Genomic DNA, 16,486 nt, shown 5'->3' with positions numbered 1-16,486 from the left:
GGAAGCATGAGTACCCTTCCGTAGCTTACTGACGATCATTCGCAAAAAGGATTCCGCTCTAGGTAGTCTTCTGAGTCTAGGGTGAATCTCGTTCTCTGTTCATATATATATACTGTGAGACCAGCCAACGTCTGCACCCCGTTCGTATGCGCACTTTAACCTAAATCCTATGTACGAGACTCCTGTTGTGTGACTACTTGATGAGGTACTAGAGAGACGTCATATGGCAATGTTGATTGTGCAGAGGAGTAGTAGATAATGTTCCATCTTTTGATGACGTTCCACCTGACTTGAGTTTTGAAGACTTAGAACGTACTTTTCCTCGCTTTAGTAGTTTAGAGGGACTAGGTGAGTATAGAGTTTAGGCTAGCCTAGGTGCCAGCTTAGGAACCTCTTGAACAGGTCAGGACCTGGGATGTTATATGTATATATATGTAGTAATTATCTAGCTATATCTAGGGGTGTCCTAATAAAAGTCTATACTTAAATAAAGGCTGGATCACTAAATGTTGTTGACTGCTTGTGATGTATTTATGTGTGGTTATTTATAACTGTTTTATCTATTATCAGTTGTGAATTGATTATGAATGATTCTATTTATTAATCCAAACATTTTCCAAAAAAAAATATCTCGCAAAATAACTACGCTTTTAACAACGAATCAGGCTCATATAATAAATAATAGATAATAATTAGGAAGACAAGTTGGTAGCGCTCAGTTTCTCGTATGATCATTACGTACCAGAAATTGGGTCGTTATAAAGACCACTTCTATGAAATAGTGGCAGAGAAGAAAGTGATCCCTGAGGTCCCTTTCAGGCTCAAGAAGAATGAGTATCCAGAAATCCAAAGATAGATTAGGAGAAGAGGTTGAGTAGTCCTAACCAATCCCATTTAAGATGTTGGGATTCTAATAGTGTAAGAGTTCTATGCTAATGCATGGATTACTAAAAACCAAGACACTAGTGTGAACCCAAATTCAAAGAATTGGAGCACCATGCTCCGAGGGAGAATCTTAGATTTCAGCCCAGAAAGTGTAAGGTTGGCGGTCAACTTGCCTCTTATGCAAGGAGACCCATATCCTTACACTAGGAGAGTCAACTTTGATCAAAGATTGGATCAAGTGCTCTCAGACATCTGTGTGGAAGGAGCACAGTAGAAAAGGGATTCCCAAGGCAAGCCCATTCAACTAAGAAGGCTTGACCTAAAGCCCATAGCTAGAGGATTGTTGGAATTCATCCAACGTTCCATCATTCCCACTAGCAACCGGTCAGAAGTGACTGTTGACAGAGCCTTCATGATCCATTGCATCAAGATTGGAAGTGAGGTTGAAGTACATGAGGTGATTCCTCAAGAACTGTACAAAATAGTTGAGAAGCCTTCCACCAATCCAAGGTTGGAATTCCCACACCTCATCTGTCATCTATACAATTAAGCTGAAATTGTCATAGAGGGGGACATCTTTATTGGGGAGGACAAGCCCATCACTAAGAAGAGGATGGAGCAAACAAGAGAGCATGCACAAGAGCCTGTGCAGCCACCTCATCATGAGATCCCTGAGATGCCTCAAGGGATGTATTTTCCTTCTCAAAGCTATTGGGATCAATGGCATACTTCCATAGGAGAATTGAGCTCCAACATGAATCAGTTGAGGATGAAGTATCAAGAGCATTCCACTATCTTCAATGAGATAAGGGAAGACCAAAGATCCATTAGGGAAAATCAAAGGGCTATGAGGGAAGAACAACAAAGGTAAAGAATTGACATTGAAGAGATCAAGCACCACATTGGATCCTCAAGGAGGAGTCCTAGCCGCCACCATTAAAGGTGGATTCGTTCTCTTTATCTCCTTTTCTTTTGTATTTTTTCTGTTTTCTGTCATGTTGTGCGGCTGTTCTCTTGTTCCTATTGCATGATCATTTGCATTAATGTCCTAAAGTTGTAAAATGTTCCATATATCTCTCACCTTGCTTAAAGGAAAATTTTATTTGAAAAGAATTGAGAGATACATGAATTTCAAGTTTATAACAAGAATAGTGCAATTATTTTGCCGTGGTGGCATTACTTTTGTTTTCTGAATGCATGAATAAATAGTGCATATCTGAAATTGGAATTTTAGAAAGGTGGCTCTTGAAATAATGATGAAAAAGGAAAAGTATTATTGATAATCTGAAAAATCCAAAAATTGATACTTGAAGTAAGAAAAAGCAGCAAAAAGAAAAAAAAGCATGTTGCAAAAAGAAAAAAAATTTCATATGCGTGCAAAAAAAAGGAAAGAAAGAAAAAAAATAATATAAAGAGAAAAATCCATTACTGCCCAAAAATGCAAGAAAAGGTGGGCAGACTGAGAAAGCAAATAACCCTTTAAACCAAAAGGCAAGGGTAAAAGGATCCAAGGCTTTGAGCATTAATGGATAGGAGGGCCTACAAGGAATAAAAATCCTAGCCTAAGCGGTTCAACCAAGCTGTCCCTAACCATGTGCTTGTGGCGTGAAAGTGTCAAGTGAAAAGCTTGAGACTGAGCATTAAAGTCGTGATCCAAAACAAAAAGAGTGTGCTTAAGAACTCTGGACACCTCTATCTGGGGATTCTAGCAAAGCTGAATCACAATCCAAATGGGTTCACCCAGTTAAAGTGTCTGTGGCATTTATGTATCTGGTTGTAATACTGGAAAACAAAGTGCTTAGGGTCACGGCCAAGACTCTAAAATTTGTGTTCAAATATAAAAAAGAACTGAACTAGGAGAGTCAATAATATCATCTGGATTCTAAGTCCCTAAAGATGCCAACCATTCTGAGGTTCAAGGATAGCGAGATGCCAAAACTATTCAAAAGCAAAAAGCTACTAAGTCCTGCTCATCTAATTGAAACTGATTTTCATTGAAAACTCTGAGATTTGTTGTATCTTACTCTTCTTTTTATCCTACTTTGTTTTTAGTTGCTTGGGGACAAGCAATAGTTTAAGTTTGGTATTGTGATGAGCGGATATTTTATACGCTTTTTGGCATCATTTTTATATAGTTTTTAGCATGTTTTGTTTAATTTTTATTAAGTTTTCTTAGGTTTTAGTGTTAAATTCACATTTTTGGATTCTACTTTGAGTTTTTGTGTTTTTTTGCAATTTCAGAAAATTTCTGGCTGAAATTGAGGAGCTAGATCAAAAGTCTGATTCAGAGACAGAGAAAGCACTGCAGATGCTGTCTGTATCTGACCTCCTTGCACTCGAAAGAGCTTTTCTGGAGCTACAGAAGTCCAAATGGAAAATTCTCAATGGATATGGAAAGCTGACTTCCAGATCTTTCTAGAAAAGTGCAATACTTCATACTTTGCTTCAGATTAGAAGGCCCAAAACTGGCATCCAACGCCAGCCTCCTGCCCTCTTTCAGGCGTCCAATGCCCAAGGAGAAGAGACCAGCGTCCAAATGCCCAAAAAGGACCCCCTAGCTAGCGTTCAACGTCCTAGAGGCCTCCTAGCATGTGGATCTCATCAAAGCCTAGCCCAAACACTCACCAAGTGGGCCCCAGAAGTGGATCTTAGCACTAAAAAGACATTTTTACCCTTAGTAGTCATTAGTTTAGTATTTAAGGGATTAGATTTATGTTATTCAGACATCATCTACCATATTTTTGTTTTATCATTGTATTTTCTTATCAGTATGAGTTTCTTAACCCCTAGGTTGAGGGGAGGAGCCCTGCTGAGTTCTATGAATTAATAAAAGTATTACTGTCTCTCTCTAATTCATGTTTGATTTAATTCTAAGATGTAAATTGCAGAATCTTAAATGAGGAAGGGAAGCTTAGCATGAAAGTAAATGGCATAAGGTAAAGAGAATGGGTAAGATCAGAAATGGGGAATTCATTGGGCTTAGGAGATGTTGCATTCTCCGGATCAAGTTCATTTTCATCTCTTCCTCAATCAATGCATTCATTGATCTCCTTGGCAATCTTAAGTGATTGAATTCTAATTCCTTGGTAATTCAATCTCTCAAATCAGATCAATAGCCAATACCTTGGTCTAATTGCTCATGAGAAGAGATGAAGTGTGGTCACTGATTATACCATACGTATTTCCAAATCAAAGTATTAGGAGAATTATATGTCACCATATCTGCCCAAATCCAAATTTAGTCCAACATGAGAAACATTTCTAGCATGATCTATTCAACCCTTTTCCAAGGTTCAGAAGAGATCCAAGTATGAATAGCTTCTTTTCCAAGATAACTACTCAATTGGATGAAGATTGAAAGCTTTCTAGTAAAATCAAGAGAAAAGAAAGAAGAAGAATAATGAAAACTATTATTGATCCATCAAATTACAACAGAGCTTCCTAACCCAATGAAAGGGGTTTAGTTGTTCATAGCTCTGGGAATGGAAAGCAAAGATGGAGAGTACATTCTGAAAGTTAAACTAGAAGTGGCGAGAAAGTAAAATACAGAGAGTAATTCTAGTAATGCCAAAAGCTCCTTTCTAGTTCAAAGCTCTCCCTATTTATACTATTCTTCTGATCTTCTAGTTGGCTCTTCAAGTCTTGGATATGGGCCTTTGGATCTTGAGTTGAAGCTGTTATCTTCTTCAGTGGGCTCAACTTTACTTGCAGAGAAAGTGTGAAGTAGGCAGGGACTTTAGCTTAGGGCGTTAGTGGTGTTAACGTTAAGTGAAAATATGGGGTCGAGAACGTTAGTGACAATCACCTTTTTCACTAACGTTCCTAACCCAAAGTGGTCCACGTTAACTTCAACGTTAGTGGCACTAACGTGACCACTAACATTGACCCTTGGCCCTTCGCAAACGTTACTGGGGTTTACCTTTTTCAATAACGTTGAGAGTACCCCCTTTCTCCCTAATAGTTAACGTGGCAACTGACGTGGGCTATGATGGCTCACGAAGGCATTATTGGCAATCACTTTTCTCATTAACGTTGCAATCTAGCCTTTGTTTCTTTCTTTTTTAACTCTTATTGTTCTTTTCCTTTTTCTTATTAGGATATTATTATTTAGCTAGTCTCATGTGGTGTGTTTCAAGCATATGATTTAGGACAGATAGTTGCCTTCCCACCTTGTTGGTGAACCAACTTAGCTAAGTGATTACTACACCACAAATTTAAGAACCTACTCCACAACTTGAACATCACTCTGGTCTTTCATAACATCTCTTTTTTTTATTTAGCTTAAAAGGACAAGCATACAATAAGCAAGATGAAAATGAAAACAGGCAACTTGACTAGCAAGCATAGACCTAAGCAAAAACAAACATCAAATTCTAGTGAATTAAGCTTAAAGAGTGACTATTAATCAAGGGCACATTCAGACTTCCAAATTGATTATTTCCAAGCATATGGAATCAAAGTAACAATGCAACCTTTTGGTGATGCCGTCCAGCTACCCATTTGTTGTCATCCTCCATAGCTTCTGCATCCTTCCTCGCTTCCTTGGATGATGGTGCACTATTTTTCCAAAAGATTGATTGAATCCCTGCAAAATTATTGGAAGTTGCTTGTCCCAAAGCACTTGAGAGATAGTTAGTATGCATGTATGCTTGTGCATTTCGGAACTTAACTTGGTGTGTGAACACCAAACTTAGTTCATTGCCTAATACAGCAGGTTGAATGCATGCAGAAAATCTCATGTGTTGTTATCAGCAAGACAACTAGAAACTAACTACTGTTAAGTGGTTCCCCTGATTGGTTGGATCTAGCAATTTGCCCTTGAAGGAGTGTAGTGTGATTCTAACTGAAATATTTGGTGGAACACCAAACTTAGAATTACACACTCACTCTTGTATTGTTTTGGTGTGTAACACCAAACTTAGCTCCTCACAATACGGGGGAAACTACTTGTGATTTTTATTAAAATGCAAATGAAAAGAGAACTACCTTAGGTTGGGTTGCCTCCCAACGAAGCGCTCTTTTAGCGTCGCTAGCTCGACGATTCCTCCATCACTTGAGGTGATACTTCACTTTGGGGTTTTTCTCCATGTTGCCCATGTAGTGTTTGAGCCTCTGTCCGTTAACAGTGAACGTCCTCTTTGAACTTTCCTCCATGATTTCTATGTGCCCATATGGTAAGATCTTTGTTACAAGAAAGGATCCTGACCACCTTAATTTGAGTTTCCCAGGAAGAGTCTTAATTTGGAATTGTAGAGGAGCACTTGCTGTCCTTCTTCGAAGCTTCTGGGTGTTAAATGGAGGTCATGCCTTCTCTTTGCCTTTTCTTTATAAATCTTGGCATTTTCATAGGCTTGAGATCTGAACTCCTCTATTTCTTGTAGCTACAAAACCCTCTTTTCACCAACGTTAGAATTCTACTTCTGGCCAAAATGCCCTGGCATCAGTAAAATCACCAAAGAGAATGAACTGCTAGAGCTTCACCCTCATTCAGATTGGATAACCGCGGCCATATAGCATTTGATCTGAAGTAGAGGAGATTAATGACCGCGGCTATACGGCGTTGATCACATACAGCTTACCATAGAAGAAATCATTCACAAGCAAAGGAGACAGTAATACCAGAGTTAATTCAGAAAGACAAAGCAACTCTAATCCTTAACCATCTTCTTATCACTGGTTACATTTAAATTCACAAAGTATTTTATACATTATTCCTCATATGCATTCAAACCAACAACTTCTTGATTTCGCCTGACTAAGACCTACAAGATAACCATAGCTTGCTTCAAACCACAATCCTCGTGGGATCAACCCTGACTTGCTCAGGTATTACTTGGACGACCCAGTGCACTTGCTGGTACAGCTGTACGAAATGTGGGGATTTTGGTAACAATCTCTCCACCCAAAGTTTGGGTGATTTCTCCACCCTGATTAAAGGTCTTGGAATACGGGTCATTGTTGGGCTTTCTAGGAGCATTCCCCATAAAATTAACTTGTTCATAAGGGAACTGAGCATAATCATAAGTCTCACCTTGGGTGAAGCCACCACTCATGTCATAAGAAGCATCTTGAGGAGCATTATGAGTAATATTTTGAGTATTAACAGTTGAAACTTGTATCCCACTCAATTGTTGAGTGATAACACTGATTTACTGAGACAAAGTCTTATTTTGAGCAAGAAGAGCATCTAAGGCATCTAACTTTATGTCTCCTTTCTTCACAGAGGACCTCTCAAGAGAATATAGGTATTGGTTGTTGATATGTGCAATCTTGTATCTCTACAAATTCCCTTCGACAAGTATACCGATTAATCGTCAAGTAAAAACTCACAAAAGTGAGGTCGAATACCACAGGGATTGATTGATTGAGCAATTTTAGTCAATTGGACAATCTAGTTGAACAAAGCATTAATGAGGTTTGATTGCAAGAATTTAAATGGCGGGAAATGTAAATGGCTTAAAGTAAATGACTGAAATTAAATTGTAGAAATGTAAATTGCTTGAAAAGTAAATTGCATAAAGTAAAGGGAAATTAAATGACTGGAAATTTAAAAGGGAAGGGGATAATAAGCATGAGAGTAAACAAGAAAAATAAAGAAAGGGATAGATGAGAATAGGGAGGATCATTGGGTTTAGGAGATATTGAATTTTCCGGTTCAACGTAATCTCATCTCTTTTTCACTCATGAAACATCATTGATCTCTTGGTAATTATGAGTGATTCAACCCCAATTTCTTGGCAATTCAATCTCTATAAACTTGAACAATTGCCAATTTCTTGATCTAATTACTCATGAGAAGAGATGAAACTTGGTCACTGAATATGCCACACACCTTTCTAGATCAAAGCATCGGGAGGATTATATGTCACTATATCCGACCAACCCCCAATCTAGTCCAGTATGAGAAAGAATTTCTAGCATGATTCCATTATTCCTCTTCCAAGATTCCAATGGAATCCATGTATATTCAATCTCTTTTCCAAGACAATTGAATAATAGAATGAAGCACGAAATCTTTCAAGCAAATCAAAAAGAGATGAAGAAAAGAAGAAAATAAGAATTCTATTGATCCATAAAATTACAATAAAGCTCCTTCCTCCAATGAAGTGGGGTTTAGTTGGTCACAGTGATGAGATATTTTGATGAGAAACGAATCTCTCACAAAACATCACAAAACTAACCGGCAAGTGCACCGGGTCGTATCAAGTAATAAAAACTCACGGGAGTGAGGTCGATCCCACAGAGATTGAAGGATTGAGCAATTTTAGCTTAGTGGTTGATTTAGTCAAGCGAATCAAGTGTTGGTTGGGTGATTTGTGAATTGCAGAATGTAAATTGCATGAAATTTAAGGGAGCGGGAAAGTAAATTGTTGAAACTTAAAGAACAAGAAATTAAATGACAGAAACTTAAAGTGCAAGATCACTCCTAGCCATTCCTCTTTGCTTCAACCTTTCTCCAAGCCTTCTTCACCTATCATTGATCAACCAAACTAATCAAAGCTTTGCTCAAAATCATGAGGTATTCAATCTTCCACAATATGCAACAATTATAGCTCAAAACCTCATGAAATGGCATGAATTCACATATGGTTGGTTCAATCAAGGGAAACATGAAAATCTACTCAATTAGCTTGCTTGTAGCTCAAGAAAGTGCATAATTCTAATGAAAACTAAAGAAAAAGACTAGCTAAAATGGGCTAAGATGACTTGTCATCACACAGCTCCCGAAAATCCAAAAAAAAAAGTAAAAGTGCATGAAAAGTAAGCTAAGTACAAGCAAAAATAGAAGAAAGAAAAGTAGATGTAGCTAATGATTGGTGAAAAGTTTCCAATCCGGGATCCCCCCTTTTAAGTTCAAAACTTCACTTATTTATAATACTTCTCTAACTTCAAATGATTCTTCAAGTCTCTGGATGTGGGCCCTTAGCCTTAGTGAAGTAGGTTAGGAAAATGCCCAGGCCATTCTCAGTGTTGCTAACGTTGCTGACTTGGTGTTATTAACGTTGCCAACGCTTCCAATCAAATTGCTCTGGCATTGTCACTGGCATTACCAGCATTATTAATGGCTTTTATCATCACGCGTACGCGTCACCCACACGTACGCGTCATCATTGCTTCTGGAACCTGTCACGCGTGAGCGTCGCTCAAGCGTGCGCGTGACCTTCATCTCAGGTGCTGTTGAGTGGTAATGCCTTCATAAACTGGCATTGACGATGTTAGTACTCTTTCCAAAGATACCATCCTCACGCGTATGTGATGACCGGAATTCACTCCCCATATAAAAATGATGAATCTGTTCTTTTGGCAAGCGTACCAAAATTATCGTCAAGTAATAACCCACAGTGGAGTGGGATCGTATCCACAGAGATTGGTAGATTTGAGCAATTTTATCAGTTGGTGAATTAGTCAAGCTGAGTAGAATAAATTATGAATACAGAATTATAAATGGGTAGAAACATAAATGACTCAAAAATAAAGAAAAGTAGTAAAGTGCAGAAAAGAAAATGGCAATAATGTAAAGTGCAGAAACATAAATGACTTAATTGTAAATGGGAATGGGGATTTGCAAAATATAAAGAAAGCTATAAAGAATGTGGAAGATAAGAATAGGGGAATTCATTGAGATCAGGAGATGTTGTTCTCTTTTGGATTAAATTCAGTTCATATCATCTTCAATCATGCAACTCATTGACCTCTTGGCAATCATGATTGATTGAACCCCAATCCCTTGGTGATTCAATCTCTCAGATCTTGATCAATAGCCAATTCCTTGGTCTAATTGCTCATGAAGAGAGATATGCTTGGTCCCTGATTATACCACACTTCATCATAGGTCCAAGTAGAGGGAGGATTATATGTCACCATATACAAACACTAAAACCTAGATTCTAGTCAAGTGTGAGAAGGGATTTCTAGCTTAATTTCATGTTTCCTTTTCCAAGGTTCCCATGAAACCCATTTTGCATTCAATCTCTTTTCCAAGATAATTGAACACTAGCATTAAAACGAAATTCCTTCTAGTAAATCAAAGAGAAGATGAAGAGAAGAAGAAATTAACTATCGTTAATCCATCAAGTACAATAGAGCTCCCTCTCTCAATGAGAGGGAATTTAGCTACTCATAGCTCAGAGAAAAGTACAAGAGATGGAAGAGATGATGTAAAAAGTAAATCTAACTATACTTTAACAAACCTCTACTCCACAACCCAACTCTCTTTTTCTGAATACTTCCAGGGACTATTTATACTACTCCTAGCACTAGAATAAAGAAAAATACAAAAAGAGAAAAGAAAATTAAAATTTGGAGAGAAAGGAAAACTCAATAAGCATGACCTTCTAGCTGGCGTGTGACAGGCGTCTAAGTGGCGTGCGACGCCCAGCCTCCAATTTGGCTTGGCACGCCACGCCAAGCTCTTCAAGTGGCACGCCCCATGTGTTGATGTCCCTGGCGTGCCACGCCTTCGAGCCCAAGTGGCACGCCCAGGGTCTTCTTAAGTGTTTGTGTTGGCCTGGCGTGCCACGCCTTCGAATCCAAGTGGCACGCCCAGCCCTTTTCCTTCTTATTCTCTTCTCTGAAAAGTTGAACTAGCGTGGCACGCCTAGGGTCTGGCATGCCATGCCCACTATGTATGCTTGGTTCTTCTTCTCTAGTCCATTGAACTAGCGTGGCACGCCCAGGGTCTGGCGTGCCATGCCCACTATGTGTGCTTGGATCTTCTTCTCTGGATAATAGAACTGGCGTGCCACGCCTTGCATTTTTCTTTGGTCCAGTAGCTGGCGTGCCACGCCTGGGCCTTCAAGTGGCACGCCCAAGTGAGAATCTAAAGCTGGCGTGCCACGCCTTCGATACCAAGTGGCACGCCCAACCTTTGCTTTGGCCTTCTTTAACATTGGCGTGCCACGCCTGAATGCTCAAGTGGCACGCCAAAGTGGGGATGAGAGCTTGGCGTGCCACGCCTTCGACACCAAGTGGCACACCCAGCTTTGCTTTGGTCTTCTTGAGTGTTAGCGTGCCACGCTTGGGTCTTCAAGTGGCACGCCCAAGTGACAATTGAGAGCTGGCGTGCCATGCCTTCGACACTAGTGCACGAAATTATGATCATCAATAATGGCGCCAAAGGAATTGGAGCTCTTAAACATGAATCACACTTTGTCACAATTCCGCACAACTAACCAGCAAGTGCACTGGGTCGTCTAGGTAATAAACCTTACGTGAGTAAGGGTCGATCCCACGGAGACTGTCGGCTTGAAGCAAGCTATGGTCACCTTGTAAATCTCAGTCAGGCGAATTCAGATGGTGATGGAGAATTGATAATTAAAAGATAAATAAAACATAAAATAAAGATAGAGATACTTATGTAATTCTTTGGTTGGAATTTCAGATAAGCGTATGAAGATGCTTTGTTCCTCCTGAACCTCTGCTTTCCTATTGCCTTCTTCCAATCATTCATACTCCTTTCTATGGCAAGCTTTATGTTGGGCATCACCTTTGTCAATGGCTACTTCCCGTCCTCTCAGTAAAAATGTTCTACGCACGTGATGAGTATTTTGGTGGAACAATGAATTTCTCCCAAAACACACAAATCTAACCGGCAAGTGTACCGGGTCGCATCAAGTAATAAAAACTCACGGGAGTGAGGTCGATCCCACAGGGATTGAAGGATTGAGCAATTTTAGCTTAGTGGTTAATTTAGTCAAGCGAATCAAGATTTGGTTGAGTATTTTGTGATTTGCAGAAATTAAATTGCATGGAATTAAAGAGAACAGGAAATAAATTGCTGAATCTTAAAGAACAAGAAATTAAATGGCAGAAACTTAGAATGCAAGAAATGTAAATTGCGGAATCTTAAAGTGCAAGAAATGTAAATGACTTGAATTGTAAAGGGGATTGGGACTTGGATTTGCAGAAATTAAACAAGGAAAAGTAAATTTGCATCAAGCAGAGAAGTAGAAGAGGGTTGGGTTAGATCGGATCTTGAAGCAGAAAAGTAAATGAACATGAAAACAGTAAACAGAGAATTAGAAATTGAAAGTTCAGATCTCAGGACCCAGAGACTAGAAAACCGAGTCTAGATCTCAATGCCTTCCTAGATCCAACAAGAACAATTGTAAGGGAATTGTAAATTGCAAGGAAAGTAGCTGAAGAGCAATTAACAGAAATTAAATTCAATCAAGCAGTAAATAAAGCAGAGAGATCCAAGGATGAGATTGAAACAGAATTTCTTCAATTCTCCAACCCAAGATTCAAGACAATTGTAATTGAAATTGAAAGAAATAAAACTAAGGGGAAGAGAAGTGAATTCTCCTTCCCCAAGACTAAGAAATTAAAGATCACTCAATATCCAAAGCTCTCCGAAAACTATTATGAAAATTCAAAAGGAAAGCTCCCAAAACTATTATGAAAATTCAAAAGGAAAGCTCTCCGAAGAACTTGAATTCTATCCTATTTATACACTTTCTTCAAATGATCTTCAAGCCTTGAGTTGGGCCTTTGCTCTTGGTGGAATTGGGTTGAAAGAGGCCTTGGTTGATTGCTCTTGGAGTTTGGAGAAGAACCAAAGTGAACCAAATAAACCGGGTTGGAGTTTTGCAAAAGTTGGAGTAAAAGTTTGAGCAAAAGTTAGGGGCTAACTTTTGCTCCAACTTTTCATATCAGCCACCATAACTTGCTGCTATCCACGTTGGGACAAAAGTTAGGGGTCTAACTTTTGCTCCAACGTTGGCCTCCTAATGTGTACTTATGGCGCCAACGTTAGCCCAAAAGTTAGAGGCTAACGTTGGCGCAAACTTTTGCTCCTCCCCTTGTATTTTTCATGTGCCAACGTTAGCCCAAAAGTTAGGGGCTAACGTTGGCGCAAACTTTTGGTGGCCAGGGAGGTTTTTCTTATGCCAACGTTAGCCACCAAGTTAGGGGCTAACGTTGGCGCAAACTTTTGGTGGCCAGGGAGGTTTTTCTTATGCCAACGTTAGCCACCAAGTTAGGGGCTAACGTTGGCGCAAACTTTTGGTGGCCAGGGAGGTTTTTCTTATGCCAACGTTAGCCACCAAGTTAGGGGCTAACGTTGGCGCAAACTTTTGGTGCCCAGGGGTGATTTTCATGTGCCAACGTTAGCCCAAAAGTTAGGGGCTAACGTTGGGGCTAACTTTTCACCCAAAAGTTTGTGCAAAAGTTTAAGGCTAACTTTAGGTCCAGCTTTTTGCTTCCTGGTTCAATTTCACCTATTCCATTGTCCTCTCTTTACTCCTAGCTATTCCTTCTTGCTTCAACCTTTCTCCAAGCTTTCTTCACCTATCATTAATCAACCAAACACATCAAAGCTATGCTTAAAATCATGAGATATTCATTCTTTCATAATATGTGACAATTATAGTATAAAACCTCATGAAATAGCATGAATTCATACATGGTTGATTAAATCAAAGGAAACATGAAAATCTACCCAATTAGCTTGCTTATGGCTCAAGAAAGTGCATAATTCAATTGAAAACTAAAGAAAAAGGCTAGTGAAACTAGGCTAAGATGACTTGTCATCAGCACGCTGTCACCGCACGGCTAATCATCTGTCTGTTCTCGATCATGTTGGAATAGGATCCATTCACTACAAGAAAACACATTTTTCGCCACGCTTTTAAAGCGTGGCGAAAAGCTGAAAAAAGCGTGGCGATAGCTTTTCGCCACGCTTTTTGAGCTACCGCCACGCTTTTGAAAGGGTGACCTATCAAAGGGTGGCGGTAGCTCTATCGCCACGCTTTTTGTAGCCTATTGCCACGCTTTTTGTTTGCCACGCTTTTTTACAAACTGCCACTTGTAAAAGCGTGGCTATAGGTGGGAAATACGGCCACGCTTTTAAAGCGTGGCGATAGGCATAGATATGGCCACGCTGTAAAAGCGTGGCAATAGGGTAGATCTGGCCACGCTTTTCAAGCGTGACAGTAGACCAGATATGGCCACGCTGTAAAAGCGTGGCGATAGACCAGATATGGCCACGCTTTTAAAGCGTGGCGAAAGCGTGGTAGTAGAGGAGATTTGGCCACACTTGAAAAACGTGGCGAAAAAGCTTAGATACAGCCACGCTTTCTAAGCGTGGCAATAAACAGAGATATGGCCATGTATGGCCACGTTTTTAAAGCGTGGCGAAAAAGATGGTCAGTAACCTAATTCCCTTTTTAATCTTCATAAATATATAAAACCTAATATGAATTCATAGATAATTTTATAATTTAGTCAATAACCAATTATCAAGTAATCCAACTTTCATAAAATTGTCACCAAAATAAGTGTGTGATCACATAACAACATACACTAACAAAATACCAAAAGTGAAAATCATAACTACTCATGAATTCCTAATACATGAATTAGAATTCCTAATCAAAGTCGTCTTCAAAATACCAAAAGTGTGAAATTCCTAATACATGAATTAGAATTCCTAATCAAAGTCGTCTTCAAAATACCAAAAGTGTGAAATTCCTAATACATGAATTAGAATTCCTAATCAAAGTCTTCTTGTACTTCATGCATCATCATTGCAAGGTAAATTGTTTTGACCTGTGCCCTGCAAAATAAAAAACACAAATGAACAACTACAAATTGATTTGGCTTTCCTGGCCAGAGCACCCCAAAATCCATTCTCGGACTCATTCAGGTTCTTCATGGAAGTATATTCATAGGCTCTTGCCTCCTATATTTACAAGTAATACCATTTTGAATAATCAGAATGGTGCACTCAAAAGAATGCGAGTTTAAGAGAAGCAAAGAGAATGTAGGCATATGCTAAACAAGCATCTTCAATCTTCAATGCATTGATATAACATATTCAAAAAAACAGAAAATGCATAATATTTTCAGTAGATCTACCGTTATTTTCATCTGCTTTTTGAGCATGACAAGCTTGGAACTATAATTATGTGGACATCATCAAAGCAACTAAACAGCAGGCAGAAGCTTTAACATGTAGACTAATATCTAAATGGAAGAAGTCATCAAATGTATTACAGACATAAACAATCATAGTAGAAAAATACAGACATACACAAAAATATTACACTCTAAAAGACCAGACATTGCTGGTAATAAAGTCTTTTAAGGAGTCAAAATAACAGAGTTCATATCCACAGTCCATTGCACTTTAACTTATCTCCTCCAGGTCTAGGCTGATCTCCATTTTCACATTGCCACTATTTATTCAGAGTTTCAGACCATATTGCAAGCTTTTTTATTTCTAATCCAGCGGTTTCAGTCACTGAATCTCCATTTACTAGCAGGATATTTTTCTTTCTTCACTTACAATCCTAAATCAGTTCTATCCTTAGTCAACTAGAGATCAACTAACCTGGTCAAGCTAAGTAGGACTTCTATAGATAAAACTCCTCCAGCTAGTAAATACAAGACTTGAATAGACTTTATCAAAGTGAAATAGCACTCACCTTTTTTGAAATTGAAGCCTACTATTTGACTATTTCTCTCTCAATTTTTTATCTCTTTTTTAACAAAATAAAGAATGTCAATCATGCCACAATTTTACCTACATCATCTTTGTGTGGAATGTGAGTTGCTTCGGAGGAGTGAGGAGTATTTTTTGCTTTGCTACTTGAGGTATCCACAGGAGAATCTTGGGCAGCTTGAACTAAGGCTGTTACCTCTTCATTTCTCATTCCAGGGTTGAGTTGGTGCACCAATACCTTTAATAAACCACATACACCATCCATCTTCTTCTCTAATGATGAGACCTTAGTGTTTTATTCAACTTTTATGTGGCGAATCTCCTCATCTTTTTTAAGAGAGCTTCTTGTAATCGAAGCCACATAACAACGAAGTCGACCTGGTTGGTCCTTTCCTAACACTCCTACAAATGCATCCTCTTCATTTTCTCCTGCTTCTAAACGGTTCTGAAGTTCAGTCTATCAAAAAGCAACAACCAATAAAGTTCAAAGTCGCATTAACTCAATTTAGATAGAAATCACATCAAAATTCATAATGTACATATCCAAAATACAAATACAAACAACTCACAATTGTGGCTTGTGTTTTAGCATCAATTTCTTTTCCTTTTTTACTTGTGCGAGTTGCTATGAAAACTTCAGCCCTTGATGGTTCTTCACTGTTCTCTTTAGAGTCACGCTAGAATACATAGAGAAAAGTTTACATGAAGCATACTAACTAGGCAACTACACCATGAATACATATAAAAGAGAAATCACAAAGAATAAGTTATATTACCAGCTGCTTATTGGTGCACGAAATTGTGATGTCCAGGCTCAAACAATCCCTGGCAACGTGAGCAACTTAGTATGTGCAATCGTGATTACACTTTGATTATGTAAAATTCATGGCTCTTTCCTTCCCTGGCAATGGCGCCAAGAACATGGAGCCAATACCATGGTTCACAACTTCGATACAACTAACCAGCAAGAGCACTGGGTCGTCCAAGTAATACCTTACGTGAGTAAGGGTCGAATCCCACGGAGATTGTCGGTATGAAGCAAGCTATGGTCACCTTGCAAATCTCAGTTAGGCAGATATAAATTGATAATAGTATTTTGGAATATTAATTAATAAAATAGGGATAGAAATACTTATGTAATTCATTGGTGAGAATTTC

At 38.8% G+C, this 16,486-nt stretch overlaps 1 long non-coding RNA gene across 1 annotated transcript; it reads right to left on the bottom strand.

Annotated features, from left to right (window-relative positions):
• On the bottom strand, positions 14,121 to 15,549 carry LOC110266519. The gene is made up of 2 exons (XR_002353929.1): positions 15,414 to 15,549; positions 14,121 to 14,440 (listed from the first exon to the last, which is right to left on the bottom strand). It is a non-coding gene; the product is annotated as an uncharacterized LOC110266519 (long non-coding RNA).

The sequence above is a fragment of the Arachis ipaensis genome, chromosome B09 (genome assembly GCF_000816755.2).
Source record: "Arachis ipaensis cultivar K30076 chromosome B09, Araip1.1, whole genome shotgun sequence".
Classification (NCBI taxonomy): Eukaryota; Viridiplantae; Streptophyta; class Magnoliopsida; order Fabales; family Fabaceae; genus Arachis; species Arachis ipaensis.
Note: the sequence above shows the minus strand (reverse complement) of the source record. Positions and strands in the feature narration are given on the sequence as shown.